The sequence below is a fragment of the Cherax quadricarinatus genome, chromosome 5 (genome assembly GCF_038502225.1).
Source record: "Cherax quadricarinatus isolate ZL_2023a chromosome 5, ASM3850222v1, whole genome shotgun sequence".
Classification (NCBI taxonomy): domain Eukaryota; kingdom Metazoa; phylum Arthropoda; class Malacostraca; order Decapoda; family Parastacidae; genus Cherax; species Cherax quadricarinatus.
The window spans coordinates 65,599,643-65,623,357 of record NC_091296.1 but is presented as its reverse complement, the minus strand read 5'-3'; positions in this window follow the sequence as shown (position 1 = coordinate 65,623,357).

The window sequence follows — 23,715 nt, the reverse complement described above, 5'->3', positions numbered from 1 at the left end:
GTTAGGATCTTGAAGAAAGAGAATGCATTCCTGGAGGCCAGATAACACAGGGTTTCAAACCCAGATATAACAGGCAAGAAAAGGCAGGGAATAAGTCATGCTAAAGATGAGGCGGAGCCCAAGAGCTAGAGCTCCTGACACCTGCTGCCTCTGTTTATGTAACGATATGCAGGTACTGTGTTTAGTTGATGGTTGACTATTGTTGGTTGTGTTAGCAAAAAATACCAGCAGAGATTTTAATTAAAAAAATGGCTAATTACAACTGACTTATTATTATTATAACTACCATTATTTTAGTTATTATTATTATTATTATTGTTACTACCACTACTACTACCACTACTGCTACTACTACTACTACAATACTACAATACTACTACCACTACCACTACTCACTACTACCTACCTACTACCTACCTACCTACTACTACCTACTACTACCACTACCTACTACCACACCTACTACCTACCTACTACCTACTACCACCACCACCTACCTACCACCACCACCACCACCACCACCACCACCTACCTACCTACCACCTACCTCACCACCACTACCACCACCAGCACCACCACCACCACCACCTACCACCACCACCACCACCACCACCACCACCACCACCACCACCACCACCACCACCACCACTGCCACCACCACCACCACCACCACCACCACCACCACTGCCACCACTCCACCACCGCCACCTACCACCTACACTACCACCACTACCACCACCACCACTCACCACCACCACCACTACCACCACTACACCACCACCACCACCACCACTCTCACCACTCACCACTACCACCAATCACCACTACCACCACCACCACACCACCACCACCACCTACCTACCACCACCACCACTCCACTACCGTCACCACCACCATCCACCATCCACCACCACCACCTCCACCACCACCTACCACCACCACCACCACCGCTGCCTACTACTACTCCACTACATCCACCACCACCACCACCATCCGCTACCACTACCTACTACTACCACCTACCTACCACCACCACCACCACTACCACCACGCCACCACTACTCACCTACCACCACTACTCACTCACCACCACCACCACCACTGCCACCACCACCGCTGTTCACCACTCACTACCACCACCACCACCACCACCACCACCACTGCTACCACTACTACTCCACTACCACCACTACCACTACCACCACCACACCACCACACCGCCACCTACCACTACTCCACCACCACCACCACCACCACCACTGCCACCACCACTGCTGCACCACCTACTCACCACCACCACTACCACCACCACCACCACCACCGCTACCACCTACTCCACTCCACCACCACCACCACCACCACCTACCACAACCACCTACCACCACCTGCCGCCACCCCCACCTACCACCACCGCCTACCACCACCACCTACCACCACCACCACAGCCACCATCTACCACCACCAACCACCACCACCACTACACCACCTACCACCACCTACCACCACCACTGCCACCACCACCGCCACCACCACTACCTACCACCACCACCTACCACACCATCCACCACCACCACCACCGCCACCACCACCACCACCACCTACCACCACCACCACCACCACCACCACCACCACCACCACCACCACCACCACCACCACCACCACCACCACCACCTACCACCACCACCACCACCACCACCACCACCACCACCACCACCACCACCACCACCACCACCACCTACCACCACCACCACCACCACCACCACCACCACCACCACCACCACCACCACCACCACCACCACCACCACCACCACCACCACCACCACCACCACCACCACTCACCACCACCACCACCACCACCACCACCACCTACCACCACCATCCACCACCTACCACCACCAATTATTATCACTATTATTATTATTTTATTATATTTAATTAAAAAAGATAATTACAACTATGACAATTTTAATTACAATTTTCATCATATTTTCTATATTACTACTACTACTACTACTACTACTACTAATAATAATAATAATAATAATAATAATAATAATAATAATAATAATAATAATAATAATAATAATAATACTGATAATAATAATAATAATAATAATAATAATAATAATAATAATAATAATAATAATAATTATTATTATTATTATTATTATTATTATTATTATTATTATTATTATTATTATTATTATTATTATTATTATTATTATTATTATTTGGGGAAGTGCTTAACACGTAACAATGACACTGCGCCTTAATTGGCTACAAAAAAAGTCATCACAATTTAAACATACTTATTTAAACTCTTTTGCTCCCAATCACTTGAAATATATTCTCTAAATATATTCTGTTCACTTGAAACATATTCTCCAAATATGTTCTGTCCTTCACGTCCAGTGTATGCCACATAACTCTGTCTTTTAAACTTTGCTTCTCGTAAACACTTTGGAAATCACTTGGGCGCAACGACCCCCGCCTTTGAGTGCAACAAAATTCTGCAAGAGAAAATGTATAATGCAAAACTGAGTCCCTGTTTCAATGAGAGAATTCCTGACCTGCCTTCCCACGCTGGAAGATTATATTGTGTAGCTGGGAATTATGCGGGAGATCAATAGGAAGAGAGAAAGAGGGAGCGGCTCCTCTCTTCCAGAAAACAGGCTGGAATTTTTTGTCAATCATTCGTCCAGATGAGAACAACTGGAATGGCAGAGCGTCGTGTGTGCTGCTTCCTCCACACCTGAATATTTAAATCTCGGGATTACTGATTCGGCGTCATTGCTGGGTGCCGGAGATGTCACTGCTAGGTGGTGGAGACATCACTGCTAGGTGCTGCGTGCTGGGTGCTTGACAGGCAACACAGTTGAGTTCTGACGTTATGATTGAACCTTATGGAATAATGTTATAATGCTCAGTTTGGCGTTTTCTTTAAGCGTTTGCATAATTTATATTTTCAACTTTCTCTATATTTATTCTTTATATTTCCACATGTATGAACCTGACACATGGCAGAGTTCAGTGTGACTTTGTAAATGGTCCACGTCGGACCGAAATGTCGTTGTCAGCTCCTCTCTCCTATGTGCGGGTTATTTGTGTATGTTAAGAATATGTAATGTGTGTTTTATTATATTCTTAGAGTGTGGTAGGACTTGTGACGTACGACAGCAGACATGTCTAAGATAGATCTAGGTAAGGTTTGTCAGGAAACAAAAAGTAATTTCTGACGTGACGCGGGTCTTGGTCAAATGATGACTCGCAGCTGGAGCTTTTGGTTATCTGATCGAGGCCTTCTGCTGGCTTACCGGTCCAGGACGGACCGGCATTTTTGTGTGTTACTGCTCTACTTGTCTATTGGCCGATGTGTGGAGACGTAGTCATACGTAATTATGCTAGACGCATTTCTAGCAATGAGAGTTGCCGCCCCGTTGTGATGTTGTTCCAGCAGTCTCAATCTTCCCCGACATTTGTTTGGTTAATAGTTAGAGAGAGGATGTGAGACCAGAGGGGTTTTCCTGATGAAGAAGCAGCTATGTAATATTCTGTAGTGGTTTGCTATGTAATATTCTGTAGTGGTTTGCTATGTAATATTCTGTAGTGGTTTGCTATGTAATATTCTGTAGTGGTTTGCTATGTAATATTCTCTAGTGGTCTGTGTAGACAGATGCCCAGAGAGTTTTTGTAATGCTCTCTTTCTCCAGTTAGAACGACCAGTCTCCTCCAGTTAGAACGACCAGTCTCCTCCAGTTAGAATGATCAGTCTCCTCCAGTTAGAACGACCAGTCTCCTCCAGTTAGAATGATCAGTCTCCTCCAGTTAGAACGACCAGTCTCCTCCAGTTAGAATGATCATTCTCCTCCAGTTAGAACGACCAGTCTCCTCTGGTTAAAACGACCAATTAGAACGACCAGTCTCCTACAGTTAGAACGACCAGTTAGAACGAACAGTCTCCTACATGAGCTCTTTAACTGTAAAACGTTTGTATTGTGAAAGTGTCCATGTGTGTCAGTGGGGAATTATAGGAATTCTCATTTATTCTCTATCCGTCTCAGATGACGGTAGATACAAACTCAACAGAGTTCAGAATTATATTGGAAGCTCCAATATCAGTGATGGTTGAAGGTTTATCTTCAACAGGACACGCAGTCTTCCACAGTCAATACTGTCTGTCCTTTACTTCTTTGCAGGAGTCACATTACGACGAGCCTCCAGCCTTCTGTAAAACATGTACGTAACTTCCTCCAAGTGCTTTCAGTATTCCTACTTTATTTTTATATGTTATTATCTGATATTTATGATACATTATGTAAGGAAGAAGCCTCTTTATGGGCCAGTAGGCCTGCTGCAGTGTTCTTCCATTCTTGTATTCTTATGAGTGAAAAGGGTTGGATTCGAGTGGGACTTGCACATGAATAAATAGGGTTATCAAAGTTAATTCATTAGGCTGCCTTGAAAATAGGTTAGGCAAATATTTTGTTAGTGGGTTTGGGTAAACACACACTATCGCGTAGTCTAAATAAAACATAAATAGATTTACAGTCTCGTGGCTTGGAAGTACCCCATGTACGTAAACACCATCTCGTGGTTTGGGAGTACCCTCCCTACGTAGACACGTTTTCTCGTAGCTTGGAAGTATGCCACTTAAGTATAAACATAATCTCGTGGCTTGGAAGTACGCCGCGTACGTAAACACGTTATATTGTTGCTTGGGAGTACGTCACGTACGTATAAACATCAATCTCGTGGCTTGGGTAGTGGGAGTTGCGTGAGGGTTACAGGGTGTGGGGTGGGGGGTTGGCTGTGATGGCATTTATACATTATAGAGGGAGAGAGAAGCTGAGCAGCGAGAAGGTCGATACACAGCCTCATCACCAGTGTGAGGAACATCTGGCCTGGAGGGTGTATCACATCTCTCTGGTGATTAGGTAGTGTTGGTAAGGACCAGCTGGCGTGTCTGGCAGTGATGCTAACTCACTAGGAAGCTTTTATGACTATTTTTGAGTAGGGAAATTTACATGAGCACACACATACACGCCCACATACACGCACACACACACACACACACACACACACACACACACACACACTCACGCACACACACACACACACACACACATACACACAACACACACACAACATACACACAACACACAGTGTTTTCATGTTCTGATTCAGAAAAGATGACAATACAAAGAGGCAACATCTCACCCAGTGAGATAATGCCTCAAAGTGCACTGTAGAAGGCCTATTCGTTCACAGATTCAACAATAATAGTAAAACTGTTTTCCATTAAACAGTAAACTACAAATATGTCAAGACCCTCATTAGATTAACATAGTCAGATAATGATGTCTAACCAACACGAAAATCATGGAAATGGAGAAGCACTGCAGAAGACTCACCGGCCCACTAAAGGAAGGTATCTCCAAAATCCAACCTCAAATATACATATAGCTGTGCAACAAATATGTGTATTTCAGTAGGAGTGTAAGCATTTATGAAGGGATTTAGGGAAACCGGTTAGCAGGGTTTGAGTCCTGGAGGGTGGGAAGTACAGTGCCTGTGCTCTGATGGAGGGGTGTTGATATTTTTTTTTTTGACTGTAGTGTAGGCGGGCCTCTGGCAAGACAATGGTGGAGTGAATGATGATGAAAGTTTTTCTTTTTCGGGTCACCCTGACTCAGTGGAAAAGGGCTGATGAGTTAATTAAAAAAATGTAAAATGTTTAATATAGAATGTGATTGGTAATCTGATCTGCTTGACTCATATTCAACTTATATTCGATTGATGTTAATATCTTTTTTCGAGTCTCATACTTGTGTTTACAAATCACTGCATCTTCTGTATTTCTGTCCGTCATTAAATCTTTTCACCCTTCCTCAAATACGCCCCCCCCAGTCCCACCATCCATACATACGACCGACCATCTATTCATCCACTCGTTAGCAAGCCCGTTCATACGGCTGCCAGTTTATCAACATGTGCATCAACACCCTATCCATTTTCACCATACAACAGCCTCAAAAAATAGAGACGAGAGGCAGCTGGGCAGTGCAAACTACACAAAGACTAAGACCCGTAATAACGTACAATAAAAACACTTCTACGTGACCCTCCATTAACATACAGATGAACCACAGTACGCCTCCATATTCAGCTGTCCTTTCTGCCTTCTGCCAATATATAAATAAAACAGCACATATCAACATGCATGCTGAATGAATTCAGCCATAACATCTCCTCAGCACCTCCATCAAAAATATTATAAAACAAATTTATAATCTGGAAGAAAACTGTACTATCATGACGAGTGAGAAGCCACATGGCCAAGAAAACGAAACAAATGTCAAAGAGACCAATAAATTTCAGACTCAGAGACACTTCAGGATCTCACATGGAGGCCAAAATATGCATGTCAATCTCACCTGTATTTACGACGCTTTAGTCCAAGCTTCTGATGTCATATGTAATCAATGTTCAGTTTGGATAACTGAGGGTTAGAATTCAAGGGAGATTCTCTGTGAAGAGGCTAACATATAACACTGATCACCAAGGATACACAAACACTGATCACCAAGGATACATAAACACTGATCACCAAGGATACATAAACACTGATCACCAAGGATACATAAACACTGAGCACCAAGGATACATAAACACTGAGCACCAAGGATACATAAACACTGATCACCAAGGATACATAAACACTGAGCACCAAGGATACATAAACACTGAGCACCAAGGATACATAAACACTGATCACCAAGGATACACAAACACTGATCACCAAGGATACACAAACACTGATCACCAAGGATACACAAACACTGATCACCAAGGATACATAAACACTGATCACCAAGGATACACAAACACTGATCACCAAGGATACACAAACACTGATCACCAAGGACACACAAACACTGATCACCAAGGATACATAAACACTGAGCACCAAGGATACACAAACACTGATAACCAAGGATACACAAACAATGATCACCAATGATACACAAACACTGATCACCAAGGATACATAAACACTGAGCACCAAGGATACACAAACACGGATCACCAAGGATACTTAAACACTGATCACCAAGGATACATAAACACTGAGCACCAATGATACACAAACACTGATCACCAAGGATACATAAACACGGATCACCAAGGATACACAAACACTGAGCACCAAGGATACACAAACACTGATCACCAATGATACACAAACACTGATCACCAAGGATACATAAACACTGATCACCAAGGATACACAAACACTGATCACCAAGGATACATAAACACTGATCACCAAGGATACATAAACACTGATCACCAAGGATACATTAACACTGATCACCAAGGATACATAAACACTGATCACCAAGGATACACAAACACTGATCACCAAGGATACACAAACACTGATCACCAAGGATGCACAAACGCTGATCACCAAGGATACACAAACATTGATCACCAAGGATACACAAACACTGATCACCAAGGATACACAAACACTGATCACCAAGAATACACAAACACTGATCACCAAGGATACACAAACAATGATCACCAAGGATACACAAACACTGATCACCAAGGATACACAAACACTGATCACCAAGGATACACAAACACTGATCACCAATGATACACAAACACTGATCACCAAGGATACACAAACACTGATCACAAAGGATACACAAACACTGATCACCAAGGATACACAAACAATGATCACCAAGGACACACAAACACTGATCACCAAGGATACACAAACACTGATCACCAAGGATACACAAACAATGATCACCAAGGACACACAAACACTGATCACCAAGGATACACAAACACTGATCACCAAGGATACACAAACACTGATCACCAAGGATACACAAACACTGATCACCAAGGATACACAAACACTGATCACCAAGGATACACAAACACTGATCACCAAGGATACACAAACACTGATCACCAATGATACACAAACACTGATCACCAAGGATACACAAACACTGATCACCAAGGATACACAAACACTGATCACCAAGAATACACAAACACTGATCACCAAGGATACACAAACAATGATCACCAAGGATACACAAACACTGATCACCAAGGATACACAAACACTGATCACCAAGGATACACAAACACTGATCACCAAGGATACACAAACACTGATCACCAATGATACACAAACACTGATCACCAAGGATACACAAACACTGATCACCAAGGATACACAAACACTGATCACCAAGAATACACAAACACTGATCACCAAGGATACACAAACAATGATCACCAAGGATACACAAACACTGATCACCAAGGATACACAAACAATGATCACCAAGGACACACAAACACTGATCACCAAGGATACACAAACACTGATCACCAAGGATACACAAACACTCATCACCAAGGATACACAAACACTGATCACCAATGATACACAAACACTGATCACCAAGGATACACAAACACTGATCACAAAGGATACACAAACACTGATCACCAAGGATACACAAACAATGATCACCAAGGACACACAAACACTGATCACCAAGGATACACAAACACTGATCACCAAGAATACACAAACACTCATCACCAAGGATACACAAACACTGATCACCAATGATACACAAACACTGATCACCAAGGATACACAAACACTGATCACAAAGGATACACAAACACTGATCACCAAGGATACACAAACACTGATCACCAAGGATACACAAACACTGATCACCAAGGATACACAAACACTGATCACCAATGATACACAAACACTGATCACCAAGGATACACAAACACTGATCACAAAGGATACACAAACACTGATCACCAAGGATACACAAACACTGATCACCAAGGATACACAAACACTGATCACCAAGGATACACAAACACTGATCACCAATGATACACAAACACTGATCACCAAGGATACACAAACACTGATCACCAAGGATACACAAACAATGATCACCAATGATACACAAACACTGATCACCAATGATACACAAACACTGATCACCAAGGATACACAAACACTGATCACCAAGGATACACAAACACTGATCACCAAGGATACACAAACACTGATCACCAAGGATACACAAACACTGATCACCAATGATACACAAACACTGATCACCAAGGATACACAAACACTGATCACCAAGGATACACAAACACTGATCACCAATGATACACAAACACTGATCACCAAGGATACACAAACACTGATCACCAAGGATACACAAACACTGATCACCAAGGATACACAAACAATGATCACCAAGGATACACAAACACTGATCACCAAGGATACACAAACACTGATCACCAAGGATACACAAACACTGATCACCAAGGATACACAAACACTGATCACCAAGGATACACAAACACTGATCACCAAGGATATGCAAACACTGATCACCAAGGATACACAAACACTGATCACCAAGGATACACAAACACTGATCACCAAGGATACACAAACACTGATCACCAAGGATACACAAACACTGATCACCAAGGATACACAAACACTGATCACCAAGGATACACAAACACTGATCACCAAGGATACACAAACACTCATCACCAAGGATACACAAACACTCATCACCAAGGATACACAAACACTCATCACCAAGGATACACAAACACTCATCACCAAGGATACACAAACAATGATCACCAATGATACACAAGCACTCATCACCAAGGATACACAAACACTGATCACCAAGGATACACAAACATAAAAAGATCAAAACACGGTTTGTTGATGGATTAGCGGCTTGTTTGTTTACGTATATGTATAATTGCCAACAGAAGACAAGGTGAGTGAAAAAAAAACGCCAATTTGAGGCAAGGTGGGTAGGAAGAGCCACTACTGGCAAACAAGGCTAGTGAGAAAAAGCAAACAGGAGTCAAAGATACTCAAATACCAATAATAGGAAAAAGGGAATATTTCACAAGCAATCACTAGAAAAGAGAGGCTTCACAAACTATAAACAGAAGAAGAATAAAAAGTGAAAATACTATGGCTGGAAGAGTACACAAATAACCAGCACTTACCCGTCTGAAACTATGACGATGTTTCGGTCCGACTTGAATCACTAACAGGCCGAAAGAAAACGCTGTCTTAGTTTCGGTCTCCTAAGCTCGGAGATACTAGTGTAACAATAGAAGACAAAGGAATTTCATGAACCGCCAGTATGAGAGAGCGAGGCTTCACAGACCATCAACTGGAGTCCAGTAGGAGACAGCAAGACTTCACAGACCATCAACTGGAATCCAGTATGAGAGAGCGAGACTTCACAGACCATCAACTGGAGTCCAGTAGGAGACAGCAAGACTTCACAGACCATCAACTGGAATCCAGTATGAGAGAGCGAGACTTCACAGACCATCACCTGGAGTCCAGTAGGAGAGAGCGAGACTTCACAGACCATCAACTGGAGTCCAGTAGGAGAGAGCGAGACTTCACAGACCATCAACTGGAGTCCAGTAGGAGACAGCGAGACTTCACAGACCATCAACTGGAATGACTCAAGAAATCGTAATGACACGATTGCAAACAAACCATACCCCCGGCCGGGATTGAACCCGCGGTCATAGTCTCAAAACTCCAGCCCGTCGCGTTAGCCACTAGACCAGCTAGCCACAATAAGATTCATCCAACTAGGTATATTTCTACACCATAGGAAGGTTAGCACAGGCACCACTGTGACCACAAATGCAAGTTTTTACAGACGAATCTCCAGCTAGCGTGGCCGTGACGAACTCTAGCTCAAGTCCCTTCACTGCCGTCAACATGACTCAAGAAATCGTAATGACACGATTGCAAACAAACCATACCCCGGCCGGGATTGAACCCGCGGTCAGAGAGTCTCAAAACTCCAGCCCGTCGAGTTAACCACTAGACCAGCTAGCCACAATAAGATTCATCCAACTAGGTATATTTCTACACCATAGGAAAGTTAGCACAGGCACCTCTGTGACCACAAATGCAAGTTTTTACGGCCACGCTAGCTGGAGATTCGTCTGTAAAAACTTGCATTTGTGGTCACAGAGGTGCCTGTGCTAACTTTCCTATGGTGTAGAAATATACCTAGTTGGATGAATCTTATTGTGGCTAGCTGGTCTAGTGGCTAACTCGACGGCTGGAGTTTTGAGACTCTCTGACCGCGGGTTCAATCCCGGCCGGGGTATGGTTTGTTTGCAATCGTGTCATTACGATTTCTTGAGTCATGTTGACGGCAGTGAAGGGACTTGAGCTAGAGTTCGTCACGGCCACGCTAGCTGGAGATTCGTCTGTAAAAACTTGCATTTGTGGTCACAGTGGTGCCTGTGCTAACCTTCCTATGGTGTAGAAATATACCTAGTTGGATGAATCTTATTGTGGCTAGCTGGTCTAGTGGCTAACGCGACGGGCTGGAGTTTTGAGACTCTATGACCGCGGGTTCAATCCCGGCCGGGGGTATGGTTTCATCAACTGGAATCCAGTATGAGAGAGCGAGACTTCACAGACCATCAACTGGAGTCCAGTAGGAGAGAGCGAGGCTTCACAGACCATCAACTGGAGTCCAGTAGGAGACAGCGAGACTTCACAGACCATCAACTGGAATCCAGTATGAGAGAGCGAGACTTCACAGACCATCAACTGGAGTCCAGTAGGAGAGAGCGAGGCTTCACAGACCATCAACTGGAGTCCAGTAGGAGAGAGCGAGACTTCACAGACCATCAACTGGAGTCCAGTAGGAGAGAGCGAGGCTTCAAAGACCATCAACTGGAGTCCAGTAGGAAAGAGCGAGGCTTCACAGACCATCAACTGGAGTCCAGTAGGAGAGAGCGAGACTTCACAGACCATCAACTGGAGTCCAGTAGGAGAGAGCGAGGCTTCACAGACCATCAAATGGAGTCCAGTAGGAGACAGCGAGACTTCACAGACCATCAACTGGAGTCCAGTAGGAAAGAGCGAGACTTCACAGACCATCAACTGGAGTCCAGTAGGAGACAGCGAGACTTCACAGACCATCAACTGGAGTCCAGTAGGAAAGAGCGAGACTTCACAGACCATCAACTGGAGTCCAGTAGGAGAGAGCGAGACTTCACAGACCATCAACTGGAGTCCAGTAGAAGAGAGCGAGACTTCACAGACCATCAACTGGAGTCCAGTAGAAGAGAGCGAGACTTCACAGACCATCAACTGGAGTCCAGTAGGAGAGAGCGAGACTTCACAGACCATCAACTGGAATCCAGTATGAGAGAGCGAGACTTCACAGACCATCAAATGGAGTCCAGTAAGAGAGAGCGAGGCTTCACAGACCATCAACTGGAGTCCAGTAGGAGAGAGCGAGACTTCACAGACCATCAACTGGAGACAAGTAGGAGAGAGCGAGACTTCACAGACCATCAACTGGAGACAAGTAGGAGAGAGCGAGACTTCACAGACCATCAACTGGAGTCCAGTAGGAGAGAGCGAGACTTCACAGACCATCAACTGGAGTCCAGTAGGAGAGAGCGAGACTTCACAGACCATCAACTGGAATCCAGTATGAGAGAGCGAGACTTCACAGACCATCAACTGGAGTCCAGTAGGAGAGAGCGAGACTTCACAGACCATCAACTGGAGTCCAGTAGGAGAGAGCGAGACTTCACAGACCATCAACTGGAGTCCAGTAGGAGAGAGCGAGACTTCACAGACCATCAACTGGAGTCCAGTAGGAGAGAGCGAGACTTCACAGACCATCAACTGGAGTCCAGTAGGAGAGAGCGAGACTTCACAGACCATCAACTGGAGTCCAGTAGGAGGGAGCGAGACTTCACAGACCATCAACTGGAGTACAGTAGGAGAGAGCGAGACTTCACAGACCATCAACTGGAGTCCAGTAGGAGAGAGCGAGACTTCACAGACCATCAACTGGAGTACAGTAGGAGAGAGCGAGACTTCACAGACCATCAACTGGAGTACAGTAGGAGAGAGCGAGACTTCACAGACCATCAACTGGAGTCCAGTAGGAGAGAGCGAGACTTCACAGACCATCAACTGGAGTCCAGTAGGAGAGAGCGAGACTTCACAGACCATCAACTGGAGTCCAGTAGGAGACAGCGAGACTTCACAGACCATCAACTGGAGTCCAGTAGGAGAGAGCGAGACTTCACAGACCATCAACTGGAGTCCAGTAGGAGGGAGCGAGACTTCACAGACCATCAACTGGAGTCCAGTAGGAGAGAGCGAGACTTCACAGACCATCAACTGGAATCCAGTATGAGAGAGCGAGACTTCACAGACCATCAACTGGAGTCCAGTAGAAGAGAGCGAGACTTCACAGACCATCAACTGGAGTCCAGTAGGAGAGAGCGAGACTTCACAGACCATCAACTGGAGTCCAGTAGGAGAGAGCGAGACTTCACAGACCATCAACTGGAGTCCAGTAGGAGAGAGCGAGACTTCACAGACCATCAACTGGAGTCCAGTAGGAGAGAGCGAGACTTCACAGACCATCAACTGGAGTCCAGTAGGAGAGAGCGAGACTTCACAGACCATCAACTGGAGTCCAGTATGAGAGAGCGAGACTTCACAGACCATCAACTGGAGTCCAGTAGGAGAGAGCGAGACTTCACAGACCATCAACTGGAGTCCAGTAGGAGAGAGCGAGACTTCACAGACCATCAACTGGAGTCCAGTAGGAGAGAGCGAGACTTCACAGACCATCAACTGGAGTCCAGTAGGAGAGAGCGAGACTTCACAGACCATCAACTGGAGTCCAGTATGAGAGAGCGAGACTTCACAGACCATCAACTGGAGTCCAGTAGGAGAGAGCGAGACTTCACAGACCATCAACTGGAGACCAGTAGGAGAGAGCGAGGCTTCACAGACCATCAACTGGAGTCTGGGAAACTTCACAAACCACCAGTCAAAAGCCGTGGAACCAATAAAATAAAAAATCCAATCTCTTGTCATCCAAAAAACTATTCCATGAGAACACTGTCACGAGCAAACGATCCGTTATTCAATATAAAAATTAAAGGCAAAATGTTTGCTACTCTTTTCATTCCTCACAACATGGAAGAAATTTACTCAAAACATTTGCCCGTTTTGTGTATTTCGCGTCACGTATATCTTAGAGACGAGAAAAATTATTTGTCCTCTTTGCGTGTTTCGCGTCACGTATATCTCAGAGACGAGAAAAATTATTTGTCCTCTTTGCGTGTTTCGCGTCACGTATATCTCAGAGACGAGAAAAATTATGTGTCCTCTTTGCGTGTTTCGCGTCACGCATATCTCAGAGACGAGAAAAATTATTTGTCCTCTTTGCGTGTTTCGCGTCACGTATATCTCAGAGACGAGAAAAATTATTTGATATTTGAAGAAAGAATCCTGTTTTTTTTTTTTTTAATAACAAATTTTCGACAACTGTTTTTGCAGGACGTGTAATTTTTGGAGACAAGGAAATGAGAGAAGCGATAAAGAGTTAGGACAAAAAAAAGAGATGAATGGGGGATAAAAAAATGTCATATTTTGTGGTCTGATTTGTTCTCGTTTCCTAGTCTATGTCGTTTATGTAAATTGTTAAGAACACTACATTAACATCAAAATTAATTCAGCGTAACTTTCACAAGGTTCCACCTGAATTAACAATGATTTATTACGTAAAAAAGATACATTTTTGCATTCCACCACAAAATCATTCCATAATATACAGTTTGTGTAAAATATTAGTGTAGAATTATATGCAAAATTCGGAATAAAGGTGCAGTAGCAGGATGTGAGGACCTCTGTTGATATTACATTGCAATATGCAACCGTAAAAACAGCATTCAGTTTGCATAATCTGATAAGTATCTATCTTTTAATGTGTACGTACTGTGAGCAACATTGCATGCGCATTTAGAGGGGTGTAAATCTCCGTATATTACCATCATCCCATAATCCCTATGTTACCATAATCCCTAAGTTACCATAATCTCTATGTTAGGTAATGAGATATTTCTGACTGGCGGGTAACAGGTTTCTTGCAGCCTTGATGACCCTTTGTGATGTCCATTTGACGTAAACCTAATTCATGAATCAACCAAAACACCACTAAGTGTATATATACAAAAAGGTTTGTGTTTCTCAGAGTGTATATGTTGAGAATATATTTTATTCTTGTTATAGGAATTAAAGAATCATTGATTGATGGTATACAGGTGACATGCAACATTAACCCTCCTTGAAGATTGAGACACTTATGCAGCATATGGGAATCTTTATTCAGGAAACGTTTCGCCACACAGTGGCTTCATCAGTCCAATACAAAGAGGAAGGCGTAAGGAGAGGAGGAGTATGAGGTAATCAGTCCCTCAGCCTGGAGTCGATGTGTTCAGTCCATCAATCTTGTAGAATGTACAGCATAGGGCTGTAGACGTGGCTTATATACTGTAGTGAGGTGAGGTGAAGCAGGCGGAGGCGGGGTCATAGTGGTACCATCCACTAGTCGAAGTAGGTCTGCGTCCGAAGGTTGAACAAGTGTTGAAGAATTCTTTGTAACAAGATCCCATGATGCTACAGTGTCTGACAGTTGTGATTAACCCTCCTTGCAAAGGAGACTGGGGTTAAATTTGATAACCCCTTACACACACACACACACACACACACACACACACACACACACACACACACACACACACACACACACACACACACACACACAAGGGAAATATCAATGGCGTTGTTGATTGCTTGTCTGACAAATCTAAGAACAGCTTTCAGGAATTTCAGCAGTGAGACACCGCATTTATACATTAGTCAGGCCCATCTTGTAGTACACAGCACCAGTATGGAACTCTCACCTAATAAAACATGTTTATAATCTGGAGAAAGTGCAGAGGTATGGAAAGAAACTTGTCCCAGAGATAACATCTGTGAACGGAAGACCGAGGGTAGACATGAAAGATTTGATAGGGTGGGGCAGAGATTAAACTATTCTAGATCCGGGAAGCAGACACAGAAGGGGCACAAACTAGTCACAGGGATATCAGGAAGTGTAATGACCTGGTAGAAACAGTATACCTGGAGAGTATACCTAGTGAAGGGGTTTCGGTGGTCAACGCCCCCGCGGCCCGGTCTGTGACCAAGGCTCGTGAACACAGGTTTCAAACACAGTTTTGTGTTTTATGAAGCAAGGAGGCAGTAATCCCAGCAAATGGCAAATTATGTGGCAGGTTTAAGATCCGACTAGTCCCCTACAACCACAAATATGTGAGTACAAATATGTGAGTACAAATATGTGAGTACAAATATGTGAGTACAAATATGTGAGTACAAATGATATTACAAGGATAGTACAAGGATATTAGAAAATATTTCCTTAGCTTAGAGTGGTAAGGAAGTAGTAGAAGCAGAACTCATACAGAGCTTTAAGGATAGGAATGACAGGGGTCACGCAGCCGGGAGAAAGTGAAACTAGTAGTGATTAGCAAAAGTGGGCCCAGGAGCTGAGACACGACCCCTTGCAACCACAGGTGAAAGAGGTGAATACAAATACACATTTTTCAGGGTGTATAGACTGAAAGGTTCCAACACTGGCGGTGTATTGCTCTAATATTCTTTTTGATTCTTGTGCGGCCAACAACTTTTTGAGATTAAGACACATGTGCAACATCTGGGTATCTTTATTGTAGACGTTTCGCCATCCAGTGGCTTTATCAATACAAATTCTAGGACATAACTTGAAGACAGTAGAACTATGTACAGAAGATGATGTAATCAGTCCCTCAACCTAGAAGTAGGTGCGAAGAGCACCTACTATGGTGCTCTTCGCACCTACTCCTAGGTTGAGGGACTGATTACCTCATCTTCTGTACATAGTTCTACTGTCTTCAAGTTATGTCCTAGAATTTGTATTGATAAAGCCACTGGATGGCGAAACGTCTACAATAAAGATACCCAGATGTTGCACATGTGTCTTAACCTCATCTTGTCGGTATTGTATACCATTCGTACACAACAACTTTTTAACTAAACCAAAGCAGCCGCAAGAGAGAAGTTAAACCGAAGATTTTGCCGTAGGCATATAAACGAGAGGTTGTTTTGAGCGGATAGCCTCGTGATTGCCTGATTAGTGCGTTCCATTAACCAAAGTTATGTCTGCAGTTTGCAGTTGCTAACTGTCTAACTGCCACATATACGATTGTTTTTATAACCCTTTGATGGTTCCCGCTTCACCTCGTCAAAATTTGGTGGTTATTTATCGCAGTTGTAAATTAAAACTAATTACTCAGCGTTTGAATGGTATGTTTCATACTTTTTTTTTTGTGTGTGTTGAAAACAACAATATACACAATAAATATGAAACAAGCAGCGAAACACTATACAGTGGGATATGGTAATTCATTATGTATACGTATGTATGCATATATGTATTATATATATATGCAAGAATTGCGAACAAGCGATACAAAATGTAAACAACTGTGGTTGTTTTGCGTATTATATAAATGTATATACAGCAGGACTCGAGCCCGCAACTCAACATCAGAGTACACAGTACTTTACCACGGAGCCAGAACCCAGATATATATGGACGCCTAGCCGGAGCTAGATGATGTTTCCCCATACCCAGGGACACCAGACTTGCTTTCAAATCTATTTCATCAAATCCTGCCACGTGCAGTGAACAACTAAAGAGAATTGAAATGCTTAACAATTCGGAAACAGGCGAAATTATTTACAAATATTATCTCTACGTCCACAGCAGGACTCGAACTTGCAAACTCTGTATCATAGTACGCAGTACTTTACCACGAAGCCAGATCCCAGATAAGTGGTAAAGTACTGTGTACTCTGGTACAGAGTTTGCAGGTTTGAGTCCTGCTGTGGACGTGGAGATAATGTTTGTAAATTATTTCGCCTGTTTGTGAATTGTTAAGCATATTTGTATATATATGAGAAATGACAAAAGCGCTCGTTTTGCATCTTGTATCGAACCATGGTCCGCAAATTGACAGTCCGACGCTTTACCGCCTAGGCTAACCTGGGCTTCTAATAGGAAGGATCTGGAACTAATACTTACTGTAATTTATTCCGTCAGAGGCACGAACTGTAACCCAACTGAACTCGATCCCGTACCGGTGTGCTTCATTCAGCGCAAGGAGTGACTGGGGCTCCATCCTCCGTCCGCTAACTGCGGCCACATCTCTGATCCGTCAGGTTGTTGGTGAATGATGGAGGAAAGTAACATTTCACGGTCACGTTCAGTGCAATTTAAGATAATCATCTAATGTTTTTGAGCTAGTTCATATAGACGGGCACTGTAGGATTTTATTACCCCAATACACAAATAACCCACATATACGAGAGAGGAGCTTACGGCGACGTTTCGGTCTGACTTGGACCCTTGGCAAAGTTAGTGTGTGACTTTGTAAATGGTCCAAGCCAGACCGAAACGTCGTTGTAAGCTTGTCTCTCCTATGTGCGTGTTAATTGTGTATGCTTACAGTCAGGGTATTGTTCCTTCTTATTCTTTATTAACCTAATTCCCGTTTTGTAGTTCATTTCATTTACATATTTTTAGGACTTTCCTCTGATATATACGATTTACAAAAACAGTTTTCCCTCTTTTGGACGAGTTAGAAATTAGGTAAACAGGTAAATTCTTGTGTCCTCTCTCACCTCACCTGTTAAAAAAGCCGAGTGAGTGTGTGTGTGTGTGTGTGTGTGTGTGTGTGTGTGTACTTACCCTCAGGTCCCATTAGGGAAGTTAGTCCTCCTCAGGGGTCCGTGTTAATCCTCTTCAGGGGCCCGTGTTTATCTTTCCGGACTCGTGGAAAAATATGAAAGAATCGTAATGAGAGGGAAGAGAAATTCTTTAAAACTGTTGGTTTTCCCCGCCATGATTATCGCCATCGCGACGCAACTCTGAACTTGTACAGCTGATGTAGTGCCTTAGGAAATGGGAAGTAATCAGGTTCGACCCAAGGAAGGGGTAGGGGTAGCTCCAACTCATTCGATCAAAAGCTCTTCACTTCACTGACTGCCAACTAAACGGAAGCATCCACCAAAAAATCATTTCCCCATTAAAGTTCAAACTTTCACTATGAAAAAAGAAATTTGTCATGACAAACAAGAACAAGAGAGAGGAACTTTCAGCTTCACTTTTCTCCTTGCCTCTCATAAGAGCTTCAGTGTACTCAACCACCAAATTAACTGCGAAATTTAGACGTTCTTGGCAATGCGTGGTTCCCCCCCTTTCCCCATCCAAACACGAGACAAATCCGAAAGAATCGGGGATACAAGAGGAAGATTGCCTGGCATGGTGATCCAAAATCGGAAATACAAGAGGAAGATTGCCTGGCGTGATGGGTTGAAACAGGCCAGAAGAGAGTGCAATCAGTGAGAGTGGGAGACTGAGTGCTTGACATTACAGCATCTTTGGCTGATGATGCTGAAACAAGAGTGTGATTTGTCTTAGTGAGAGTAGAGCCAACTACATCAATGGCCCAGAACACATTACCTGTGTCACAAGCTTCGTAAAAGGCTCAAATTATTTACAGTTTTTTAGCTGTTTATCATTTGTCATAAGGATGGTGGTACTTCCCTAGTGTGTGACGCTTGCTTCTGGTTACCTACCTGGAGGGTGTTTCTGGGGTCAACGCTCCCGTGGCCCAGTCCTTGATCAGGCCTTCTGGTGGATCAGGCCCTCATTAACCTGCTGGCGGCATGTAGTCCAACGTACGAATCACAGCCCGGCTGATCGGGTACTAACTTTAGGTATCTGTCCAGCTCCCTCTTGAAGGCAGCCAGGGGTCTTGAAGGCAGCCAGGGGTCTTGAAGGCAGCTAGGGGTCTTGAAGGCAGCCAGGGGTCTTGAAGGCAGCCAGGGATATTGAAGGCAGCTAGGGGTCTTGAAGGCAGCCAGGGGTATTGAAGGCAGCCAGGAGTATTGAAGGCAGCCACGGGTCTTGAAGGCAGGTAGGGGGTCTTGAAGGCAGCTAGGGGTCTAGAAGGCAGCCAGGGGTATTGAAGGCAGCCAGGGGTCTTGAAGGCAGCCAGGGGTCTTGAAGGCAGCCAGGGGTCTTGAAGGCAGTCAGGGGTCTACTGGTAATTCCCCTTATACCTAGTGAGTTTATTCGTCTCCTAACACTGGTCTTCGTGAACTGATGACTCCCTGATGGTTACTTAAGTAGCCACCTGCTTACGTCGGCTAAATATTACACTCCACATCCAAATCGAAGGATCACTGTCTAGTAGCGTCCTGTGATGCCCTCAAGGTTGCGAGAAATATAGAATTGCACATGGTGAATGACTGCAGCATTTTCGCTAAAAATTCTTTATAGATTTTGTGAATTCTATGTGAAGCACTAAACCCTAGTGGATTACTCAGTTTGGGGACTGATGAGGGCTCGATCCTCCGCTCTCGAAGTCACAGTGGAGATTACTGTCTCTTGCTAATAGTTGACTTGAAGATAGAGTTAGATACTTTCCGAAAGTCAGTTGCTAATTAGTCAAGCTGAGATTCGTACTGTGAACTTCGTGCTGGCAGCACCAACAGCCAGACTTACTCAAACCATCAGCTTCGAGCCTTGGTGTGGGACCGTGCCGCAGGGGCGATGACCCCCGCGCCCACTCCTTCATAGGAATCCAACTTGCATCTCATTATTTTAGTTCTATACCTTCTTCTGCGAGATGACATCTCTGTTGCTCTCTCAGTTTCTCTCTATCTCACTTTATTCATTCTTGTGGGTGGGTGTAAGTTAGATCTGACCAGCATGGGCCAGTAGGTCTCCTGTAGTGCTCTTTCCTTATGTTCTTATGTGTTTACGAAATATGTTTACCATTATATTCATCTTTATTCATTTTCTCACTAGGGTCACATTGCATTTATATATATATATATATATATATATATACTATATATATATATATATATATATACTATATATATATATATATATATATACTATATATATATATATATTTCTTCTTTCAACGTACCAGCCGTATCCCACTGAGGTGGGGTGGCCCAAAAGAAAAAACTGAAGTTTCTCCTTTTAAATTTAGTAATATATACAGGAGAAGGGGTTACTAGCCCCTTGCTCCCGGCATTTTAGTCGCCTCTTACGACAAGCATGGCTTACAGAGGAAGAATTCTGTTCCACTTCCCCATGGAGATAAGAGGAAATAAACAAGAACAAGAATTAGAAAGAAAATAGAAGAAAACCCAGAGGGGTGTGTATATATATGCTTGTACATGTATGTGTAGTGTGACCTAAGTGTAAGTAGAAGTAGCAAGACTTACCTGTAATCTTGCATATTTATGAGACAGACAAAAGACACCAGCAACCCTACCATCATGTAAAACGATTACAGGCTTTCGTTTTACACTCACTTGGCAGGACGGTAGTACCTCCCTGGGCGGTTGCTGTCTACCAACCTACTACCTATATATATATATATATATATATATATATATATATATATATATATATATCTTGGCTACCACTTGAACGCTGTTCCCTGGATAAATACTGACAAATGTCCATCGAAGAATGGTAATGCTTCGATATAGAAAGCTATCAGCTCTTGACTTCAGGAGGTCAAAGGTCACAGTCAGTGAAGCATTGAGGTCATTAAGGTTCATGGTCAATACAACACTAAGGTCTTTAAGGTTCATGGTCAATACAACACTAAGGTCATTAAGGTTCATGGTCAATACAACACTAAGGTCATTAAAGTCATGGTCAATAAAACAGTAAGGTCATTAAGGTCATGGTCCGTAAAGCACTAAGGTCATTAAGGTCATGGTCAATAAAACATTAAAGTCATTTAGGTTCGTGGTCCGTAAAACACTAAGGTCATTAAGGACAAGGTCAATAAAACACTAAGGTCATTAAGGTCATGGTCAATAAAACACTAAAATCATTAAGGTCATGGCCAATAAAACACTAAGGTCATTAAGGTCATGGTCAATAAAACACTAAGGTCATTAAGGTCATGGTCAATACAACACTAAGGTCATTAAGGACAAGGTCAATAAAACACTAAGGTCATTAAGGACAAGGTCAATAAAACACTAAGGTCATTAAGGTCATGGTCAATAAAACAGTAAGGTCATTAAGGTCATGGTCCGTAAAGCACTAAGGTCATTAAGGTCATGGTCAATAAAACATTAAAGTCATTTAGGTTCGTGGTCCGTAAAACACTAAGGTCATTAAGGACAAGGTCAATAAAACACTAAGGTCATTAAGGTCATGGTCAATAAAACACTAAAATCATTAAGGTCATGGCCAATAAAACACTAAGGTCATTAAGGTCATGGTCAATAAAACACTAAGGTCATTAAGGTCATGGTCAATACAACACTAAGGTCATTAAGGACAAGGTCAATAAAACACTAAGGTCATTAAGGACAAGGTCAATAAAACACTAAGGTCATTAAGGTCATGGTCAATAAAACACTAAGGTCATTAAGGTCATGGTCAATAAAACACTAAAGACATTAAGGTCATGGTCAATAAAACACTAAAGACATTAAGGTCATGGTCAATAAAACACTAAGGTCATTAAGGTCATGGTCAATAAAACACTAAAGACATTAAGGTCATGGTCAATAAAACACTAAAGACATTAAGGTCATGGTCAATAAAACACTAAGGTCATTAAGGTCATGGTCAATAAAACACTAAGGTCATTAAGGTCATGGTCAATAAAACACTAAGGTCATTAAGGTCATGGTCAATAAAACACTAAGGTCATTAAGGTCATGGTCAATAAAACACTAAGGTCATTAAGGTCATGGTCAATAAAACACTAAGGTCATTAAGGTCATGGTCAATAAAACACTAAGGTCATTAAGGTCATGGTCAATAAAACACTAAGGTCATTAAGGTCATGGTCAATAAAACACTAAGGTCATTAAGGTCATGGTCAATAAAACACTAAGGTCATTAAGGTCAAGGTCAATAAAACACTAAGGTCATTAAGGTCAAGGTCAATAAAATACTGTTCAGTAATAACTTATTATGTGTCCACAACGAGAACTATAAATTTCGAACTCAAAATATTAAAAGTGTGAAGCCAGCATTTGTTTTTGTTTTTGTTTTTTACGTAAAAAATCTGTTTTATTGTGCTTGGGTTTAGCAGTGACATAGATTTTTATATTTCATTGGTATGATTTAACTGGTATGATTTTTTTTGTTACTGAGCAATAAGATTAATAGCTTTGCCCCTATGTGAGAGTATGTGTGAGTATGTGAGAGTATGTGTGAGTATGTGAGAGTATGTGAGAGTATGTGAGAGTATGTGTTAGTATGTGAGTGTGAGACTATGCGAGAGCATGTGCGAGTATGTGAGAGTATGTGAGAGTATGTGAGAGTATGTGAGAGTATGTGAGAGTATGTGAGAGTATGTGAGACTATGTGAGAGTATGTGAGAGTATGTGAGAGTATGTGAGAGTATGTGAGACTATGTGAGAGTATGTGAGACTATGTGAGAGTATGTGAGAGTATGTGAGAGTATGTGAGACTATGTGAGAGTATGTGAGAGTATGTGAGAGTATGTGAGACTATGTGAGAGTATGTGAGACTATGTGAGAGTATGTGAGACTATGTGAGAGTATGTGAGACTATGTGAGAGTATGTGAGACTATGTGAGAGTATGTGAGACTATGTG